This window comes from Pieris napi, chromosome 1, assembly GCF_905475465.1.
Source record: "Pieris napi chromosome 1, ilPieNapi1.2, whole genome shotgun sequence".
NCBI classification, from domain to species: domain Eukaryota; kingdom Metazoa; phylum Arthropoda; class Insecta; order Lepidoptera; family Pieridae; genus Pieris; species Pieris napi.
In genome coordinates this window covers 13,544,515-13,564,249 of record NC_062234.1, presented here as the reverse complement: position 1 = coordinate 13,564,249, position 19,735 = coordinate 13,544,515, and the positions used below count along the sequence as shown (strand labels likewise).

Below are 19,735 nucleotides of genomic sequence, written 5' to 3'. Positions count from 1 at the left end.
TAAATTTAAAAACCTTATAATGTATTTATTTATTTACTCTTAAAAATAGTACACAAGAACTAAGAAGAGTGTCTTCCCCTTAATAGTGACTAAGTAGTGTCATTGAACACTTTCTTATGTTAGATATTTTAGTAATTTTTTAGTAAATTAGGCTTGTTTTAAATTACTTATTAGTCTTAAGCTAGATCGTTAAATTGTGTCTTTGAGAATTTATAAAAAAAAATACAGTACAATTAAAATAACTAAATAAAAATGTTGGCAACTTCCAGACAACTGTACAAATTAAATTAAAGCTCAAACAAAACTAATGGAACATAACAAAACAATTAAAATGTATTATTATATTAACGTAATTAAGTAATTAATCATACATTGAACCTTATACAATGGTGATAATTTTAGAAAGTCGATAACAATTTCAATAATATTGCGTCTGAGACTGAATGTACAAGGATAGCATTATTCATAATTATAAAATTAAATAATTTGCAAAAATGTTCATGCGCGCCTTCCACTGCGAGCGGAACGGACCCATTACGGACTCCGCTATACATACTCGTAACGATGATTTTCATATTAATATATTATATCAATTTTAGATCTGAAATATTTGACACGTCGGAATGCATTCAAGGATATTGTAAGAATAGCGAGTGGACGTAAAGTTGACGGAATACATAGGAGGACAGTTGAAGAATCAAAATATTAAAAATTCATTTTTCATATACGATATACATTTTCAGTCACATTTGTAGCTTGACGGTAAGCTCTCGAATGTTCGTGTTTTGCACAACTTAAATCAGATTAACTGACCAACGAATAGAGAAAGCTGGGTCTAAGCGTATTTTGGGTTTAAGAAAATGTTACCTACAAGCACAACACTTTGAAAGGCAGGATAAATCTTATATGTAAGGCGAGAATCAACAAAGCTACTGGCACACCAACGGCTTATACGCTATTTAGATTATTTTTTATAAGACGTATTAAAAGCACTTTTAAGGCTGCCAGTCCACCAGAGCGGAGCGAGGCAGCGGAGCCGAGAAACGGAGAAATATTAACCAATAGGATTGCACAAAATCTCCGCTCCTCTTAAGTGGACAGGGACTTGCGAGCTAGTTTAAAATTTCATATAAAACCGGTATGCGGAGCGGGGAAACGGAGCGGGGAGCCGGGAGCTCGAAATCACTCGTCGCGTACTTGCTGCCTAGCTCCGCATATTGAAAAACACAGCAACTCCGCTCCGCATTACTTCCTCACTCCGCTCCGCAGCCTCGCTCCGCTCCGGTGGACAGTCACAGTACGCAACTCCACTCCGCATTAGTCCGTTTCTCGGCTCCGCTGCCTCGCTCCGCTCTGGTGGACTGGCAGCCTAAACGAGTTCATAAAACCTAAAAATGTTATCAATTGACGTGTAATTAGTTAATATAAAAAAAGGGTGCGTGTACTTATGTGCGCGCGTAAGAAGTTATACTTCTTTGGCATTAATAAAAATAGTTTTTGACTGCATGCAAACATTTATTACAATTAAATAATCAAAGACTGAAAAAGGAGTCATTAGAGTCAATAAAGTTTACATTTGAAAAATTAAATAAATAAATATTTATTATTATTCTCTTACATTAAGTGTAACATAAATTCTATTATTATTCCAATATTGTTTTTAAATTATGTCCAATGCCGTAGCATCTTTCGTGGGCAACTTCATTCTGTTAATTTTGTGTCACGGTGCGCGCGCATCGTAAAATTTTACTCTCATAAATTTTTCATAACGCGCCTAAAGAATTTTCTTCGATAACATAAAATTTTCGAGCAGCAGTGTTTGTAACCAAACACCTCCGAAACCGTTACCGATATTCATGAATTTGTTTGCGTATACTCGGTAAGAATACCGTAGACTGCGAAGCGCACAAATACATAAATCCTGATCCAACTCCGCATACGGACTCCCTTGTCTACCATACTCCGAAAGGAAATTATATCATATTTCGGCCCTACAACGTGCAGAGTCGATGAGAACTTGGAGAAACGTTGATCGTGGTTTGTAACACAGAAGGCAAAAGATTTCGTGGCCGTTTACCAACCATATGGACCCATCAAGTGGAAGACACATCGTCCTCAAAAGAAATCATAAGGCCCACACCAAGTTTTTTTTTTATTTGGCATTAAAAATACATTTATAAATACAACTCTGTTTTTTACTTCAAACGGGCAGAAGGCTCACCTGACGTTAAGTGATACCACCGCGCTAGGACACTCTCAATGCCAGAGGGCTCGCGAGTGCGTTGCCGGCCTTTAAACTCTTAATTTTCATCCTTCCACCACCAAACCCCATTTTCAAATACCTATATTGCTACTGTAATAATCTTGATCCACTTGATTGATAACCGATCAATTTATATGGCAAAACAACAACAAGATTTTTATATTAGAGCGTTGTAATCGAATCTCTCTCCAGCCGGCGGTTACAAGAGATAAATATGTTTTTCATACAAAAATGACTGATGAAAAATGGAACGTAAATAACAGGCTTCAGAGCGGTAAAAATTTGAAAAGCTGCTTTAGGCCATTCGTGTTTCGAGTGCTGAAGTGCCATTACTGTATTAAAACGCGTATTTTTCAACCTCTTGATGATTTCGATTTCTAAATTAATTGGCTTCTCGTCAAGCACACCCTTAAGGTTGTAAAAAGGATCTATAGATCCATTATTTATCTTGTCCGTACACTTCTATATCAATAATTCACTACTGGTTTTTTTATATAACAGGGGGCAAACGGGCAGGAGGCTCATCTGATGTTAAGTGATACCACCGCCCATGGACACTCTCTCGCCAGAGGGATCGCGGGTGCGTTGCCGGCCTTTTAAAAATCTGTACGCTCTTTTATTGAAGGACCCTGAGTCGAATTACAAATGCTTCGGTGGGTAGCTGGTTCCACGTAGTGGTGATGGGCAGAAAGTGCCTTAAAAACATTGTGGAATAACGGCGCGAATGTTTTTCTTCACCATATGGTTAAGTTTTTAAGTGATCAATTCATAGATGCACGGGGGTTCGAGCGCACAGGATTGAGAGTCCTATTCACTAGCTAAAACTGCTCTTATTCAATAAGTTTTTTTTATCGTATTATAATTATATATCTGATAAATAAGCCTTATGCTATTTACAGTACATACTAATAACAAAAGATAAATAAATAATGTTATTAAAACTAAAAATGTATCACAAAAATACAATTTAATTCGCCAGAAATATCTAGACCGCACTTCAAATTATCTACGATCAAGCTTTCAAAAGAATCGTCGTCTAAGCATAGTCGTCAATAACATATCGTCTTAAGGCTAAACGTTTATAATATGGTTCTATCTCAAGTTAAAATCTGAACATTGAGTCTAAAAGTCCAAGTTAGATTTAGGCCTGCTTCTATGAAAATTTGCGTGTTCTAATTAACAATAATTTACTAATAACTATGTAACAATAATTTCCGTAACATAATATATTTAATGTCGTCTTTACGAATTCGCTCTGAGAACATATAAAAATATGTATCACTATGAATAAATACATAAAAATTATAATAATAATATTTGACTATTCACAAATTTATGTAAGGGTCTGTCTCGTCCACCTTAACATTTAAGACAGGAGTACATTTTAGTACAGGTGGAAATATCATTTACAAAGGTCTATTTGTACCGTTGTTACTAATGTCATCTGTCTATTTTGTACCATATGGTAATCACATTTGAGAGAAAGAGATAAACTGCTTTAGTTAAGAGTCAGAGTAAAATGTACACAAAAAAAGAGTGTCTTTCCCGTAATAGAGACTGTAAGTTCGGTTATTGGACACTTTCTTATGTTAAATATCTATTTTAGTAAATTAGCTTCAATAACTTATTTGTCTTAAGTTAGGGTAGGTCAGTGTTTCATAACCCTTCCCACGCCCCACTGGGGGGCTATTTGATAGTTAAGGGTAATTCAAAAATTAATTATTTTTTACTTTCATCATCTATACGTTTTAAAATCTTCTTACTGTGTTACTTTCTTCCTATAACTTATCATTTATGTTTCTTAAGTGAGCAATTTAATTTTACATATTAAAATTTATATCGGCATAAGTTACATCTTATGACCCCCTCACCTCCGTAAGAAAGGCTAATGGCTCAAAAAAAATCGTAGATCGTAATGATGTCTTTGTGCAAAGACAATTTATATAAAAAAAATGTGTAATAATCACATAACTCTTACCGCAAAAGTACAATCCTAATCGTATACATAGATTTTGTATGATGTAAGATGTTTCAAGAGAAATTCCACCAAGTCTGTAAAATGTTCATAAACCTTTACTGATAGGAGTTAATTAAATCTGCAGCTATTTCCAACTAGTGACAATTTCCGCCGTGAGAAATAAACTTGGTCGTGAATTAAATAAGTAATTACAAACAGGAAGGCCTGATCTCGCTTAATTCCAGCCGACGGCCTCAACTTTTAACGGTTAATTAGCTTGACAGTTCAAAGTTTAAATACTACTTAAGAGGTAACATTCATTAATATGTTGTCGTTAGTCGTCCACAAAGTCCGTCATAACTCCTTATGCGACAAGATACACAAAATTGTTTCATATGCCTCGTACGAACTCGAATTACCTGGATAATTCGCCAATGTTTCGGGTTTTATCTAACTATGACACCAATTATGTGAGAAAGTATTTGAAGAGGCGGGAAGACTGATTTTGTTTAGGCAGTAATTTGAAATATTAAGTCTTATTTGTTGTTTCAAATGTTAAATTTCAGTTTTCTTTAGTTTTTGTTTTATATATTTTTGTCTATTAATTTTCTGTTTCGTATAAATTGTTTATCTTTGTAATCTGTTTTGGCTTTCTGTATTGTCTAAGTGTTTTGTTTTATAATATGTATGTTAGCTGTAACATAACTTATAACTAAGTAAATATATAACCATCCCGAGTTATGACCTCTCACTTAATGAAGGAAGGAGTAGAAATTTATGTGCGCACAAATGTAGAAGTGTTATATTTTAATTGACTACACAAAAATCCGAAGGATACAATAGGTGAATTATCAATTCGCCATATTTTTTTTTAAATACTGCAAATGTATCACAGATTATTTGATGATCGCATTGGATGAGTAAACATGGAAGCAATGACGTAATGGCTTGAGCGTTATTTCTTAGCCTTAGCTCATTCTGAGCTGTTGCTGAGGTGCTTTTAGTAAGTGCCTCGTTACCCCTTTGACTAGCAGAGGACTCTAAGTGTAGGTCCGACCCCAAAGTCTCTGCCTCAAGTCCTACATCTGTGGTGCAAGCGTGATTGCACTTTAATTTCTTTAAATAAAATAACTTATAAAAGGCTCTTAACGGCGAAGTCCTACGTTCAAAAAGGGCTGTGCACCGTACCTACTGTGTTCTTTGAACAATTAACAGTCGCTTCGCGCACCCAAAAATCGATATCGCGTGTCACGCAGTCTGAACACCTACGTGCCTATTAAAAATATTAACAAGAAACAGTTACAGAAATTTGAGTTTAGACCAAGGGCGCCATAGGATTATTTCTGGAAATTGACAAGGAAACCATATCCAGCCATTATCAGTATTAAATATAACTTAAATTAATTACCTTTTATTTCTGACATAATTAAATACAAATATCTGATAATGTTTTTCATGTAAGACCTGTTAAAAACCAGCTCCAATATCTTTAATAATTATATATTTAAATGTTTAATGCTACTACATATAATGTCGAACTTCAAGGTCTAAGTACTGACGTGTCATACCCCAGCAATTTGGGCAAACAATTAAAGCAATAGAAATATTAGAATACGTTATTGAAACATGTTGTTCTAAAATTGATTACATGTATTCTGAAATTTGACCTCACAGTTTGTAAGTTTATTAGATTTTCCACTACTTCGTCAGGATGTAAGAGCATTTCCTTGTTCTGAATCTGATTAAGCTTTAAATTTCCCAGTTCAGTACATCGAATACTTGCATAAAGAATACATCGTTTAATAAAATAGTTTCAATCAATAATAAACGTTAAATATAAACTCAACTATATTTTTAGCGTAATTTAATAGACTCATAATCGTATACGAACTATGTATCACCACTATATTTAAATGTAAATACATAGAGTCGCGTTTATACAGTATTGCTCACTCTGTTCTGTCCACTTAAATTGGTTAAGTAGAGGTTTTATAATCTACGGAGCGTAACATACTTCTTCATGTCGCAAGAAAATTAAATACAATTATGTATATAAAACTGTGATGTGTTGGCCTAGTGGTTTCAGCGTGGCTCATCCCTGAGGTCGTAGGCTGTCCACCAATATGCGCATCCGCACATAGATATTATAACATTCACTCGAACGATGAAAGAAAACATCACCTACTTGCCTAATAGATTGACAAATGATCATGACACAGCTACAGAAATCTGAGGACCAGACCTAAAAAGGTGGCAGCGCCACTGATTTATTTATTTTTCACTGGACATTATATATCAAATATCTTTATCAATTACTCTAGGCTAGATTGTAATGTCTAACGATGTGAGGATATGAGAATTTATTAAAAAAGTAAAAACAAGATAAAGGCAAGTGAATCCTTCAAAACTGAATATCAAATGGAAAAAAATTCCTAAAAACAAGTTTAGAAACTTGCAGTTATAAACATTTTTATTTATTCATTAATAATTGAACATTCAAACCAGCGTACTGCGTAATGCCTGATTTCGGTCTATTATCTAATATATAAAATTCTCCTGTCACAATGTTCTTTCCCACACTCCTCCGAAACGGCTCGAACGATTCTTATGAAATTTTTATTCTTTATTTATTTATACTATATTACCTTAATTAAAAATATACATATAACAAAGGTAAAAAAAAACAGGTTACAAAAGTTATAAGGCAACGGGCGGCCTTATCGCTGAAGTGGAACAATGAAACAGAAACACCTACACATAAATTTTTTATGCATAAGTCTGAGAATCAGCTACTATCTATCATTCAAACCCCTAAGTGATAAGGGGATTCCAGGGGATTTTTTTTGGATAACATTTTTTTATTATTAAAAAATACACAACCCTTAATTTTCACCCCTCTACAATCAAACCCTATTTTTTATTATTGTAGATAGTTATTTTTATTGAACTAAAAAATGTTTCCTAAAAATAATATACGTGGCAAAACAACGTTTGCCGGGTCCGCTATTTATAAATAAGAATAGTGTCCAATGCCTGCCTTTATAAAATGAAAATGGAAAATAAGTTATTATCACAACAATAGTCGCTACAATTGAGTCGAAAGGGAAAGAGATTTATTATCTTTTCAAACACACTACATTCATCTTACGACTCTGAATTTTGACCACGTCTAGTCTTACAATGCTTTAAGACTTTGTTAGTACTCGTACTTCTATAAAGTATATATGTCGCAGCCAACTAGCTTAATCAAACGTTCCATTAACTGTCTAGCCTTTTTACTAAACGGCACCGTTTAACTAACGGCCTGAAAGATGTTCAGCCAGTTGATCAAACAGCTAGGCAAATGACTTGGATCGATGACGTTTCATTAAAGTAAAGGCGTCCAAAAGGCATCTTTCTCTTTCATTCTTAGTCCAGTCATTATAGTAAGTTCACCTAGATAGGGTATCCTAGAATTCGAGATACCCAGCTGTAAGTCTGTAAAAATTGTTGTCTCAAAACCTACATATGGTAGGCGACTGTTAAATTTCAAGGTCAAAGGTCACAAAAATCGGTTTTTTGCGCTTTTTTGTAAATATTTAATTTCCTATGGGTTTTTTGCTATTTGTATTTATTATCTTCAGTTTAATTCTATTGGTTTTATATAGATTTCTTCTGCGCAATGCAATCAGACCTATGGCTATGAATCAGAGCTGTAGCGCTGTCATGTCGAGTAACTTCCCATTGGAGGCATCTACTCATCTGCTGCCTGGAGCTACTGCCGGTCTTCTAGCTCTATAATATGGTGCCCTTTTAGTCGTCTCACATACTGTTCTATGGTGAGTTGGTTGATTTAACAATGTAAATAAAGTCTTTATGTTTCTGAAAGCTCTTCTATATGCCAACGATTTTATTTAATATTGAAATTCAATTACATACAATATATTTGGTTCGGTAATGAAAATATTTATGTCCAGTTGATTGGAACGGCTGTACGTATTTTATTATATTTGCATTACTCCCGGATATTAATACAAACAGGCAAACACAGACCTAATAAACTTGATTTAAGTATATTTCATATTTGATAGAAATTGGAAATACATTTTAGTATGCTTACTTATTTCAATAAATAAATGGTCAACTAAACGTGAACAGTGAGCAGATGAGCAGTGTTGGCCTAGGGGCTTCAGCGTTCGACTCTCATCCCTGAGATCGTAGGTTCGTTCCCCGGCTGTGCACCAATGGAGTTTCTTTCTCAGAGCGCATTTAACATTCGCTCGAACGGTGAAGGAAAACATCGTGAGGAAACCGGCTTGCCTTAGACCCAAAAAGTCGAGGGCGTACGTCAGGCACAGAAGGCTGATCACCTACTTGCCTATTAGCTTAACATATGATCATGAAGCAGATACAGAAATCTGAGGCCCAGACCTATAAAGGTCATTGATTTTAAACGTGAACAGTCTCAAAGAAAAATTATGGAGTAAAAAATTACACCATTAAAAGACAGTAGAGATTCTTTGATTACAGCTTAAGACTACATGCTATACGCCTTCTACGTTAAACATACAAGCCTTTGATGCGGTTAACCTTCTATCGGAACATATAAAAATCCTAGTGGCGCTAAAAAAAACTAATAGGTTGATCAGCATTCTAAACTTGACACACGCCGTCCACTTTTTGGACAGTTTCCTCACGATGTTTTCCTATATACGAGCGAATGCTTTGCGGTTGGAACCTACGACCTCAGGGCTGTGAGTCACACACTCATGTCACTAGACCATCAGGTTCATCGGCACACATTACAGTAAATTATTACAGAAACAAAATCACAAAACTGCAGAAAAATACTTTTAAGTGGTAAACGGCGCATTAAAATTAATATTAAGTTCCCACAATATTTCTTAATAAAAGAAAGTCTCAAGTGGAAAAAGTCTGCAAACAAAAGAGTCATAATAGAATTAAGTAGTCAGATAACAGAACCGCGTTGAAATAATGAGTAGTAAGTGCAAAATGCAGACTTTAGATGCACGTACAGAATATATTATGTCATTTTTAAAGTGAAATAGGAACAGTTTACTAAATAATAGTTTTTAAAAGTATATTACCCAAATTAACGCTATTTCTAATATAAATAAAATAAATCAGTGGCGCTACAATCTCTTTAGGTCTAGGCCTCAGATTTCTGAATCTGTTTCATGATCATTTTTCAATCTAATAGGCAAGTAGGTGATGCCGCCGTCAACTTTTTGGGTCTAAGACATGTCGGTTTCCTCATGATGTTTTCCTTCACCGTTCGAACGAATGCTAAATGCGCACATAGAATGAAAGTCCATTGGTCCATCCACAGCTGGGGATCGAACCTACGACCTCAGGGATGAAAGTCGCACGTTAAAGCGACTAGGTCAACACTGCTCAATCTAATATAAGTCAATATTATTCAACTAAATTATGCATGAAAATAATAGAATAGATATTATTTTCATGATATACTGGGTGGCGCAAAAGTACTGGCACTAAAGAAAATTTGTTTATTTTTTTATATGACATTTCCTGTCATTCTGTTGTTGAAAATTGTGTAGTGAACAAATGTAAAAATACACTGAAAATAAACATGGACCGTTTTACTCCCCAAGAATGTGGAATAATCGTGTCAATGTTCTTACGGAACAATTCATCAGTGATAAAAACACAACGTGAATTTCGTCGACGATTTCCCCACCGTCCGGCACCGATTGGCCGCACAATCCGACGCTTTGCCACACGCCTTGAAGCAACTGGCTCAACATTGGATAGACCTAAGTCTTGTAAGTATGTATTTTTAATGCCACATAATAAAAAATATTTTTTTTTGGGGTGGACGCCCCTTATCACTTAGGGGGTTGAAAGATTAGCCGATTCTCAGAATTACTGAATATGCATAAAAACATTCATAAGAATCGGTCGAGCCGTTTCGGAGGAGTATGGTAACGAACATTGTGACACGAGAACTTTATATATTATTCGCGTATTGTGAACATTGTGACTATATAAGTTTATAAATTATTCGCGTAGTGAAAATTCAATCAATTTCCTGGGCACTTTTATTAATTTATTTATTTATATAATATGTAACATTAAAGTATAAAGAGGAAAAAATGCGTCTGAATGAATAACACTAAACACTATGATATTGTCAAAACCACTTAATTATAGGGTATAAGTAAAATAAAATATTACAAACCTATATTAACTTAACTTATCATAAATGAATTTGGTTAATTATTTAATTATTTTCCTGAAATACAGTTATCTGTACATCAGGAGCCTGGGATACGTGTTTGATACGTAATCTGTTTTTTGGCAATAAACAAAATTATAATAATTATGAAATAAATGTCTGTCTCACTGTCACATATTTCAAATTTATATTCTCCAATTCATAAACCTACTTATTATATATACACATATTTAAAGTTTCAAACCCGTGTCATATGAAAGTTTATGAATTAGAAAAGTGTATGAAGATTTAAATTTCTGTGTGTAATCAACAATATCCTATGTACCAGTAAAATGCTTGCTTATCTACATCCGCCATATGAGAACGTGTCTGTTATTCGAACAAAACTTATTTCCGCTTATATCAGAACGTAATCATCTTATGAATTTGAATAATGATCCTACGTACTTTGGTACACTTGCAGATATTCAGTATTTAACGACGAGAACGTTGAAGTTTTAGAGTTACTACTAGAATATTTTTTCTTTCATGTAATAGCCTCCTATTACGGGCAACGGGTAAACGGGCAGGAGGTTCATCTGCCGCCCATGGACACTCTCATTGCCAGGAGGCTCGATAGTGGCCTTTTAAGAGTTGTTACTTTTCTTGAAGGACCCTAAGCCGAATTGGTTCGGAAATACTTCAGTGGGCAGCTGGTACCACACAGTGGTGGTGCGCGGCAAAAACTGCCTTAAAAACGATCAGTCACCTTTATTGCACAAAGAAATATTTAAATATCTTCGTAGCACAAAACATAGCGTGTATTCACACGTGACGGTTTTATTTTACGCTTAAGCAATAAACCAGGTTCATTTTATTATCTATTTCAAATGTACAAAGTTTTTTTAATTTTTTAATAAATATTCGAGTTCATATTCACTACTCACACATACATATAAACTAGAATAAATATAAAAACTGTATAGATGTATAAAAATATAAATTATCAGCGCCATCTAGTGTCACTAGTTTGAACAACTATGTCCCCTAAGTGCCTCCCTGTCTGCAACCCCTAAAGTCTGAAAACTTGCGCACAAGTTTCCATAAAATCTGTATAGATGGCGTTATTTCCTTGCGAATGGTACGTATACCCGTTGCACGAGCAGACGATATAACAATACAATACATCATCCGTAATTTAATACGAATAGGAATAACAGGTTATTGTTTAGTTAGAAAACTTTACTTAAGACTAAATATATTTTACTAACGCTTAAGGCCCATTTACATTATCTTAGTGTTTAGGAGAGTGCTTTCGGTTAGTACTTTAGTTGAAACATGTACCTAAACGCTACTTGCTTTAGTAAACGCTACGCTAAAGAACTTGCCTTTCATGTTGTACTAAAGCACTCTCTAAACACTAAGATAATGTAAATCGGCCGTTAGGCAGTTTGCATTGAAAAACGATAGACGATAATAAGAGTCGACATTAATCGCTGTCTCATATATATGTCAAATCCAATACGATTTGTGTTTACTTTACGCGAAGAAGAACACTATTTTAAAGCAGTGACAATGAATTAAAAATTAATAATAATAGAGAATAATTTCTGCATTATAAATAACAATACATAGGTTGCCCTACATCTCAAAAGGATGGACAGGGCCCGTAGCCCGTTACACAAATGGTCAAAAAGTGTAACCGAACGGACTGGCACAAAAGAACAAAAAAACATGGGCAGACCAAAAGATAAAATTGTATATATGTTTCTTTCTTCATCACAAATTATATGTTCAATTAAAAATTCAATTAACGATAGAAACGGCAATAAATTATCAATTTATCATAGTTTAATTTGAAATTACACACAATTGAATCGGCAAGGCAATAATTCACGCAAAACATTGATACCGTTTATATTTATTTATACAAAATAGTAGAGGGTTTTATTTTTAATCTATATTAACCACTCGCGTACAACAATAAAATACAAGCGAAATAATGAAATGTTAATTGCTATGTAACGAATGAATATATATAATATACTTTCGGGGCGTGACTCCGACGATTAGGGAAATCGCCACGCTTATAAAACTAAGACAGCCTAAGTGAGCAAAATGTACAGCCTCAGCTCGTTCAGTTATGTATCAATAAACAAAAATAATATATTTATTTTTACCAAAAATACGTACAAAGAAGTCACCATAAAACTATACATTAAGGTCCTATAATGCGTACCCATAAACTTGAAACTATTTTAAATTAATTAACTTTTCGTCCCAACAACAAAAACTAAGATTTTCACGAGTTATTATTTCAAAGCAATCTATTTTATGACCAACTAGCTGTTTATTGCTTTAGCAATTTTCTAGTTAATCTTTACGACGAAAAGCGATAAGGAGTTATGTTTCATTTTGCTCTGATTGTTTCTACGCATAATTTGCAATTAACGTGAAACAAAGCATATCTAGTACGAAAACTAATACTAATTATTACAATATTTTAAATTGCATGCGAATGCCTTACGATACGATATCTATGTAGTAATGTAACTAGGGTAACTAACTAACTCCAGTGGATGGAAATACTAATATAATAGTGGAAATACTTCAGTGGGCAGCTGGTTTCACAGTGGTGATGCGCGGTAAAAACTGCATTAAAAACACTCAGATTTTGAACACTGAACACTCCCTTATTCAAAAACTTTTAAACAAAACTATAATCCGATCCAAACCTCATAAAAATAGAAGTTTTTCAATCAATTTAATATTGTGTACAGTTGTTTTTATCTGTTTATAAAAAAATATATTTACGACATAACCTCTCTGAAATATCTAATTACATTACGTACGGCCAATTAACAGTAATTGGGATCATGCTCTACCTTGCTACTGGTACTTATTGCAATTAGCCACATCATAAGTGTACAGTCATAGTTGCATACAATATACTCGTAATATTTTACATAGTTGAAGATTTTAAGTAATAATATTAATTAATCTAGACCAGTGTTTCCCAACGTGGGGCCCACACCCGACAGGGGGGGCAATTTGAATCAGCCGGATATAACACAAAGTGGAGACTTGAGACTGAAGCTAGCCAAATTGGAACCCAATATAAAATCTCTGTACAGCAAGCACCAAGCGCGAGTATGTCACTTAATTGTTATAGAAAAATCTTTATTAAAACTATTTGCAATTTTAATTCCAGTTTGTCATTATGTTTTGAAAATTTACTTATTTTTTCATTAACGTCCCAGTGATTACTTCCTAAAACCTATCATTTAAGATTCTTAACTGAACAATTACATTTTTTAATATACAAATTATGAATGTCACATAAGAGGGGGGGAGTCTGTGTCAAAAAAAGCTTGAGAAACATTGAGAAACAACTCTCGTAACGCTCATGGTTAAGCTCCTCTATCAGGATATGTATCAAGATATTTTTGCTATTTTTGTAATAATACCTTAATAAAAATTAATAATTTCACATCTCAATGATATCAAATAGTCATGATTAAATCATGGTATAGAAAATGGAAGAAGAGACTCCCACACGAACTTCCAATCTTTAGGTCAAATTCCAATACGTTTTCAACATATGGAAGTTATACTTAGCCATACACATAAGTTCTTATTTTTTTTTAAGTAATCGTTTTTAGTGCGAGTAAATTTTATGCATACATTTAACATAGGACATTTACTATAATAACAGTGTATTTATGTATTCACACGTTCGTTTTCATACTGATATTACCGCACATAGCAAAACACAACATAATATATAAACATTAGATAAGAGCGGAAAATACCACTGTATAACCCATAATATTCTGCTGACTTCCCACAGGCTAATTAAGAAATACCTACGCGAAAACATCGAAACGTGTTCAAGTATAGTAACGTATAGCCTCGACTGTTCAAAGTATGCTGATAAGGCAAAAACTAATTTTGACGTGTAATATATCAAAGGCTACGTTCATTTATTTGATTACCTTAATCACATTTCAGATAAGTGGATAAACCTTCGAAGCTTAAGAATTTTTAATACGGCCTAGATTTATACAACCAGTCGTGGGTTGTATTTGAATATCGCATGGGTAAACATATGCGGAGTAAGGAAAACTATATGTTAAATATGCATTCAGCGTGGTAAAAAAAATCTAAATTTATTTATATATATATATAATAGTATCAATCGCTTATACGAGTACTGGGAATAAATAAGGCGCAACTGCGTTTCTCTGTGAATACAAAAGAAACAACATTTAAAGCCTATATTCTAGGTTTTATAAAGTAAAATAATATAATGAAAAAATTAAAACATCTTACATATATTAAGTCAAGTGACAAATTAAACATCGTCGATCAGACGGCAAAGAAGAAAAATAAAATATAAAAAGAGTTTGTATAGGAAAATATATTATGTTTTCCTTACATATATATATATACAGGGTGGCCAAAAAGTCGTGGATCAAACGCAAATAGGGGATAGATGAGGTCATCAGCGGCAAAAAATTGTTCTAAGGGAGGTCTCTAAGGTCAACCCCTGCAGAGTTATGATTTATTTTGGTTTTTATATGAAAATTGACTTTTTTTTAGTAATTCTTCTTAAAATTCGAAAAAATCTACATCCTGTATCTTTCTCATAATGTCCACTAGATTGGTACTGATGAGTTCTTGCGTTAGACATACTATTTATAGTTGTTTATTGAGTGTATTCAAGATAATATTAAGTGATACGATATAACATTTTTTCAAATCATAAATTTTTCTTTACTTTGGACCCCACTGTAAAAAAAACATACTCCACCGAAAAGTGTCCCTGTACTACAAGTTTTGGCGCATTTAATAGGGATTCTGAAAAGGTATTACGCGTGGCCATGAGTCGCTCTAATATCTTTCTAGGAAGAATTACAAACAACGGTTGTGAAATAATAATTGTATTAAAACAATTATTTCTCAATGGTTGTTTGTAGGAAACAAAATATTTTACAATAAAATATGCTCAAAATTCCTGACTCTGACCATAATACTTAATCTGCACCGTCTAATCAAATTCCTACGTAACCCTACAGCCATCTTTCAATTTTTTGAATCTAGTCCGATTCACACAGTACTGGTCACAGGTAGGTAAATAATCTATCATAAGTCCGAATCGTTGTTGTTTTTTCGTCCTAGAAAGATATTAGAGTGACTCATGGCCATGTGTAATACCTTTTCAGAATCCATATTAAATGCGCCAAAACTTGTAATACAGGGACACTTTTCGGTGGAGTAATTTTTTTTCACAGTGGGGTCCAAAGTAAAGAAAAATTTATGATTTGAAAAAATGTTATATCGTATCACTTTATATTATCTTGAATACATTCAATAAACAACTATAAATAGTATGTCTAACGCAAGAACTCATCAGTACCAATCTAGTGGATATTATGAGAAAGTTACAGGATGTAGATTTTTTCGAATTTTAAGAAGAATTAGTAAAAAAAAGTCAATTTTCATATAAAACCAAAATAAATCATAACTCTGCAGGGGTTGACCTTAGAGACCTCCCGTAGAACAATTTTTTGCCGCTGATGACCTCATCTCTCCCCTATTTGCGTTTGATCCACGACTTTTTGGCCACCCTGTATATATATATTCTTATCTATGTATCTCTCCTTTTATTTGTAACAGTACACTTATAGACGTCAATAAACTATATAAAAAAATAAAAGTCTAAATACATATTTACGATCAGTTCAAATTAAGGGTGTAAAACTGGCAATAATCTCGTCGCCACTCTTTTAATCACTGCTTTGGGCTTACATGAGATTTGTAAGAAACTGCTACCATCAAACCAAGCGTCACTTCTCATTACGATAATATTAAACTGTGTACATAGTTTATCAAACACACCGTATAGAACCAAATGTTTGCTTGCTTATCTGCAAAGCAGTTAATTCCTGTTTGCAGGCAATTAGCCACTTAAAAATTAGCAAATACAGATTTAAAATAATAAAAAAACACGATTTATTGTTAAAAATGTTTTAAAAGAATAAGAAGAATTACATCATAGAGATAATACTGCAATCAGATGGAATTTATAAGTAAATTCCATCTGCTATTTATAGGGGTTTTATCTGTAATTGTTATCAATATTGAAACCACTGCGAATTACTTTATTTCAAAAATAATATCTAAAGGAGGATAAGCAACATGTGTGATAATCGTGTTAAAAAAGACAACTTTAAGGACAAACATTACCTATTAATATTAGTTATTTTACTAATGCCTTATGATGTGCTAAAAATAAGTTATTTAGTTTTCAAAGGGAACTCGTAATATGCATGTCAGACATATGATTAGGCCATTCGCATGAAGTATAATGAAAGACCTGATTCAAGTTTTATGAATAAAATACAACAATTGATGCATTGTCCTTTAAAGGTATAATGGTTGTTAAGCACTGATATTATTATACAATTTTACTATTACCTTATGATTATTATAATACATTTGTGAAGAGGTATTGCAATGGCATAACAAGTCTATTGTTATTAAAAATAGATATATTTATTGTATGCTTTATATATATAAGGAAGATTTTTGCACAATAGTGACATCATGTTTTCTTGTTCGCTTCGTCATGTGTTTTTAGTTAACCTATCTGAAGAAAATAGTCTGGATTCTTGCATGCATTTTGTCATTTATAAATATTTAATACTCAGTTGATATATAGATTTTATATACCAATCTAAAAACCATGTAGGGTTTACAAAATTTGATTTTAGGTCTGTTTCTTTTCTTGTTAAAATAACTGAATTCCAATTGGATCTTTGCATAAATAATATAAACCAATGGTCTTAAAGTTTTTTTAATGACTTATAGATTTTATATAAATAAACAGAAGTAGGATGCCAAACAATCACTAAGATTGGAACTGAGTTGAGTTTGAATGTAAAGTAACTAAGATGTGTTTGCGCTTGTGAGCTTATTACAATGATTTAATCAATTAAAATTTAAGTAAATTAATAATACTTTTGACCATAACACCACATTACCATAGCATAATTACAATACTTTTTATGATGCTGTGAGGCAGTGTTAGTAAGAAACTTGAAAATAAAATATTTAAACAAGTGCAGAAATATATATATATACTGATTGCCTTAGAATGATGTTAGTGTAATCATACAATTTTTTTGGGCAATGTTTAAGAATGCCTCAATTAATATGGGTGATATGTATAACAGTAGCACAGATAAGTTCCATTATCAGTTATTTATTATAGTATAATGTGCAACACATGTCATGTTATCTTTATTGGTTAGTATAATAGTAAATTTTTATAAGAATTTATAAAATGAAATTGGCTTATATTTATCTATGATTATTTAATATTATAAGTGATAATAGTGATTTAAGAATAAAAAGCTTAATTAAATATCTGAATAAAATGTACTTTATTTAAATATATAAGTTTAAACGATATCATTACAAGTTATATGTTTAAACTGAAATTTAATATTACATTTTTTTTAAATTACTTTAATCTTTATTTATTTACAATCAAGTATACAGTATTTACAATTTATATATTAATATTATAATAACTAGGTATAACATTTGTAATATTATACACAATTGTAATATTATAGTAAATGCAAAGGCAAATTTCTTAATATGAAGCTTAATTATTTTAAGTAATTTCTTAAAATAAAAGTATTTTAAGTAATACATAAATCTTTAAGACAAACTTGCTTTGTGTGTCAGACATTAATTGATCAACATCAACACAAATAAATTTGTTGGATTGTCTGGTTGTTAAATATAAAAAACAACACAGTTTTTTTTAATATTATGGTTGATGAAACAATTGTATTAAAAATAAGTTCCATTCTTCAGTAAATAAATATTGAAGTATTTTATAAATTTTGAAAGAGTTAATATTCTGCAGTAAATAAAGATATTCCTTTATTTTATGTTTAAGTAAGTACATTATGAAGTTATGTGGGTATAGGTGATGGTAGGTAGTTAGCTTTATGTAGCAGCACTTCCTAAAGCTAGAAGTTGTTTAACACACTTTGACGTTATTAAAAGCGTATATTTACAATACAAGTTTGTAAGTTATCATTCTCAGCGTTTAGATAAATCATGACAGAAAAAATCTTACCTGTGCCTGCGAAGTGTTAATGAAAACCACAAAATATTTATTTCAAAAATAAACATACAAATGTTTTAATGAAACACAATTATCACTTTCCTCGCATAACCGCAATATATACCTACTCTATCGAATAACCCTAAATCGAAAGTTCTATTTTTATTTATGGTTTGTAATTACAAAACAAGAATATGTTGGAAACTGTTCAATGTATATTTCAATAAAAGTTTTTGATAACCTCTCGAAGATTGTCATTAAACCCGAAACACGAAGTTGGCGTAGATTTTAAAATAAAACAGCAATTCATTATTCATAGCAATCAACTGCATATAAAATCACAAAATAAATTGACCCGTGAAACTGAAATCAACATTCAACAATCAGCGAATTTAAAACACTGTATTGCACCTCTGTCATCGTGTCGACTGTCAGTCATCAGTTCACTACTGACAGAAAATATGTATATCTACGACCTACGACGATATTCTCACAGATTAAATAACTACAATCGTTTCCATTCATAGTAATATCATTGTTATCTTATGCATATTTTTTACACTCCTGTATGAACACTAAACAATTTAACTTAATAGGAATACTCTTCTTAAAGAACTTTCTTACAGTGTCACTAATTAAAAACTGAGTGTATTTTATAAACACCCTACTTTGATAAGTTACAGTTATAATAGTGTTGAATAAAATATGATACAATGTGTGAGGTGGCGGCGGAAATGTTTTAACGGTATCTAAACAATACTCATTTGATCCGGTAGATAGATATTATATTATCTGTTATACCGGTAGCAAAATTTAAAAAAAAATGAATAAACTGTAATTTTAACTTGTTTTTCTATCTAAAGGCCGATTTACATTATCTTAGTGTTTAGGAGAGTGCTTTAGGATAGTACTTTAGTTGAAACATGTAAACGCTACTTGCTTTAGTAAACGCTACGCTAAAGAACTTGCCTTTCAAGTTGTACTAAAGCACTCCCTAAACACTAAGATAATGTAAATCGGCCTTTACATAATAATCTACGTAATACGTACGTATTTAAAAAGACGCTAATGTTTCGTTCAAAAACTAATAATTCGTTTGCTTTGCTTTCATCACGTAAAAAAATCCTTCTATAACTAAGACGTCTATAGCAAAATCATATATTGGTTCATTGATAAATTTGTAAAACCACG

The 19,735-nt window shown here is 32.5% G+C and overlaps 1 protein-coding gene across 3 annotated transcripts in view; it reads right to left on the bottom strand.

Annotated features, from left to right (window-relative positions):
• Positions 1-19,107, bottom strand: part of LOC125048684 (probable beta-hexosaminidase fdl) — a 94,094-nt gene extending 74,987 nt beyond the window's left edge. For all 3 annotated transcript variants that reach the window (XM_047647503.1, XM_047647521.1, XM_047647511.1), the window contains exon 1: positions 18,557-19,107. The gene's annotated coding sequence lies outside the window, so the exon portion shown is untranslated. The remainder of the gene's footprint in view (positions 1-18,556) is intronic.
• Positions 19,108-19,735: the final 628 nt, after the last annotated feature.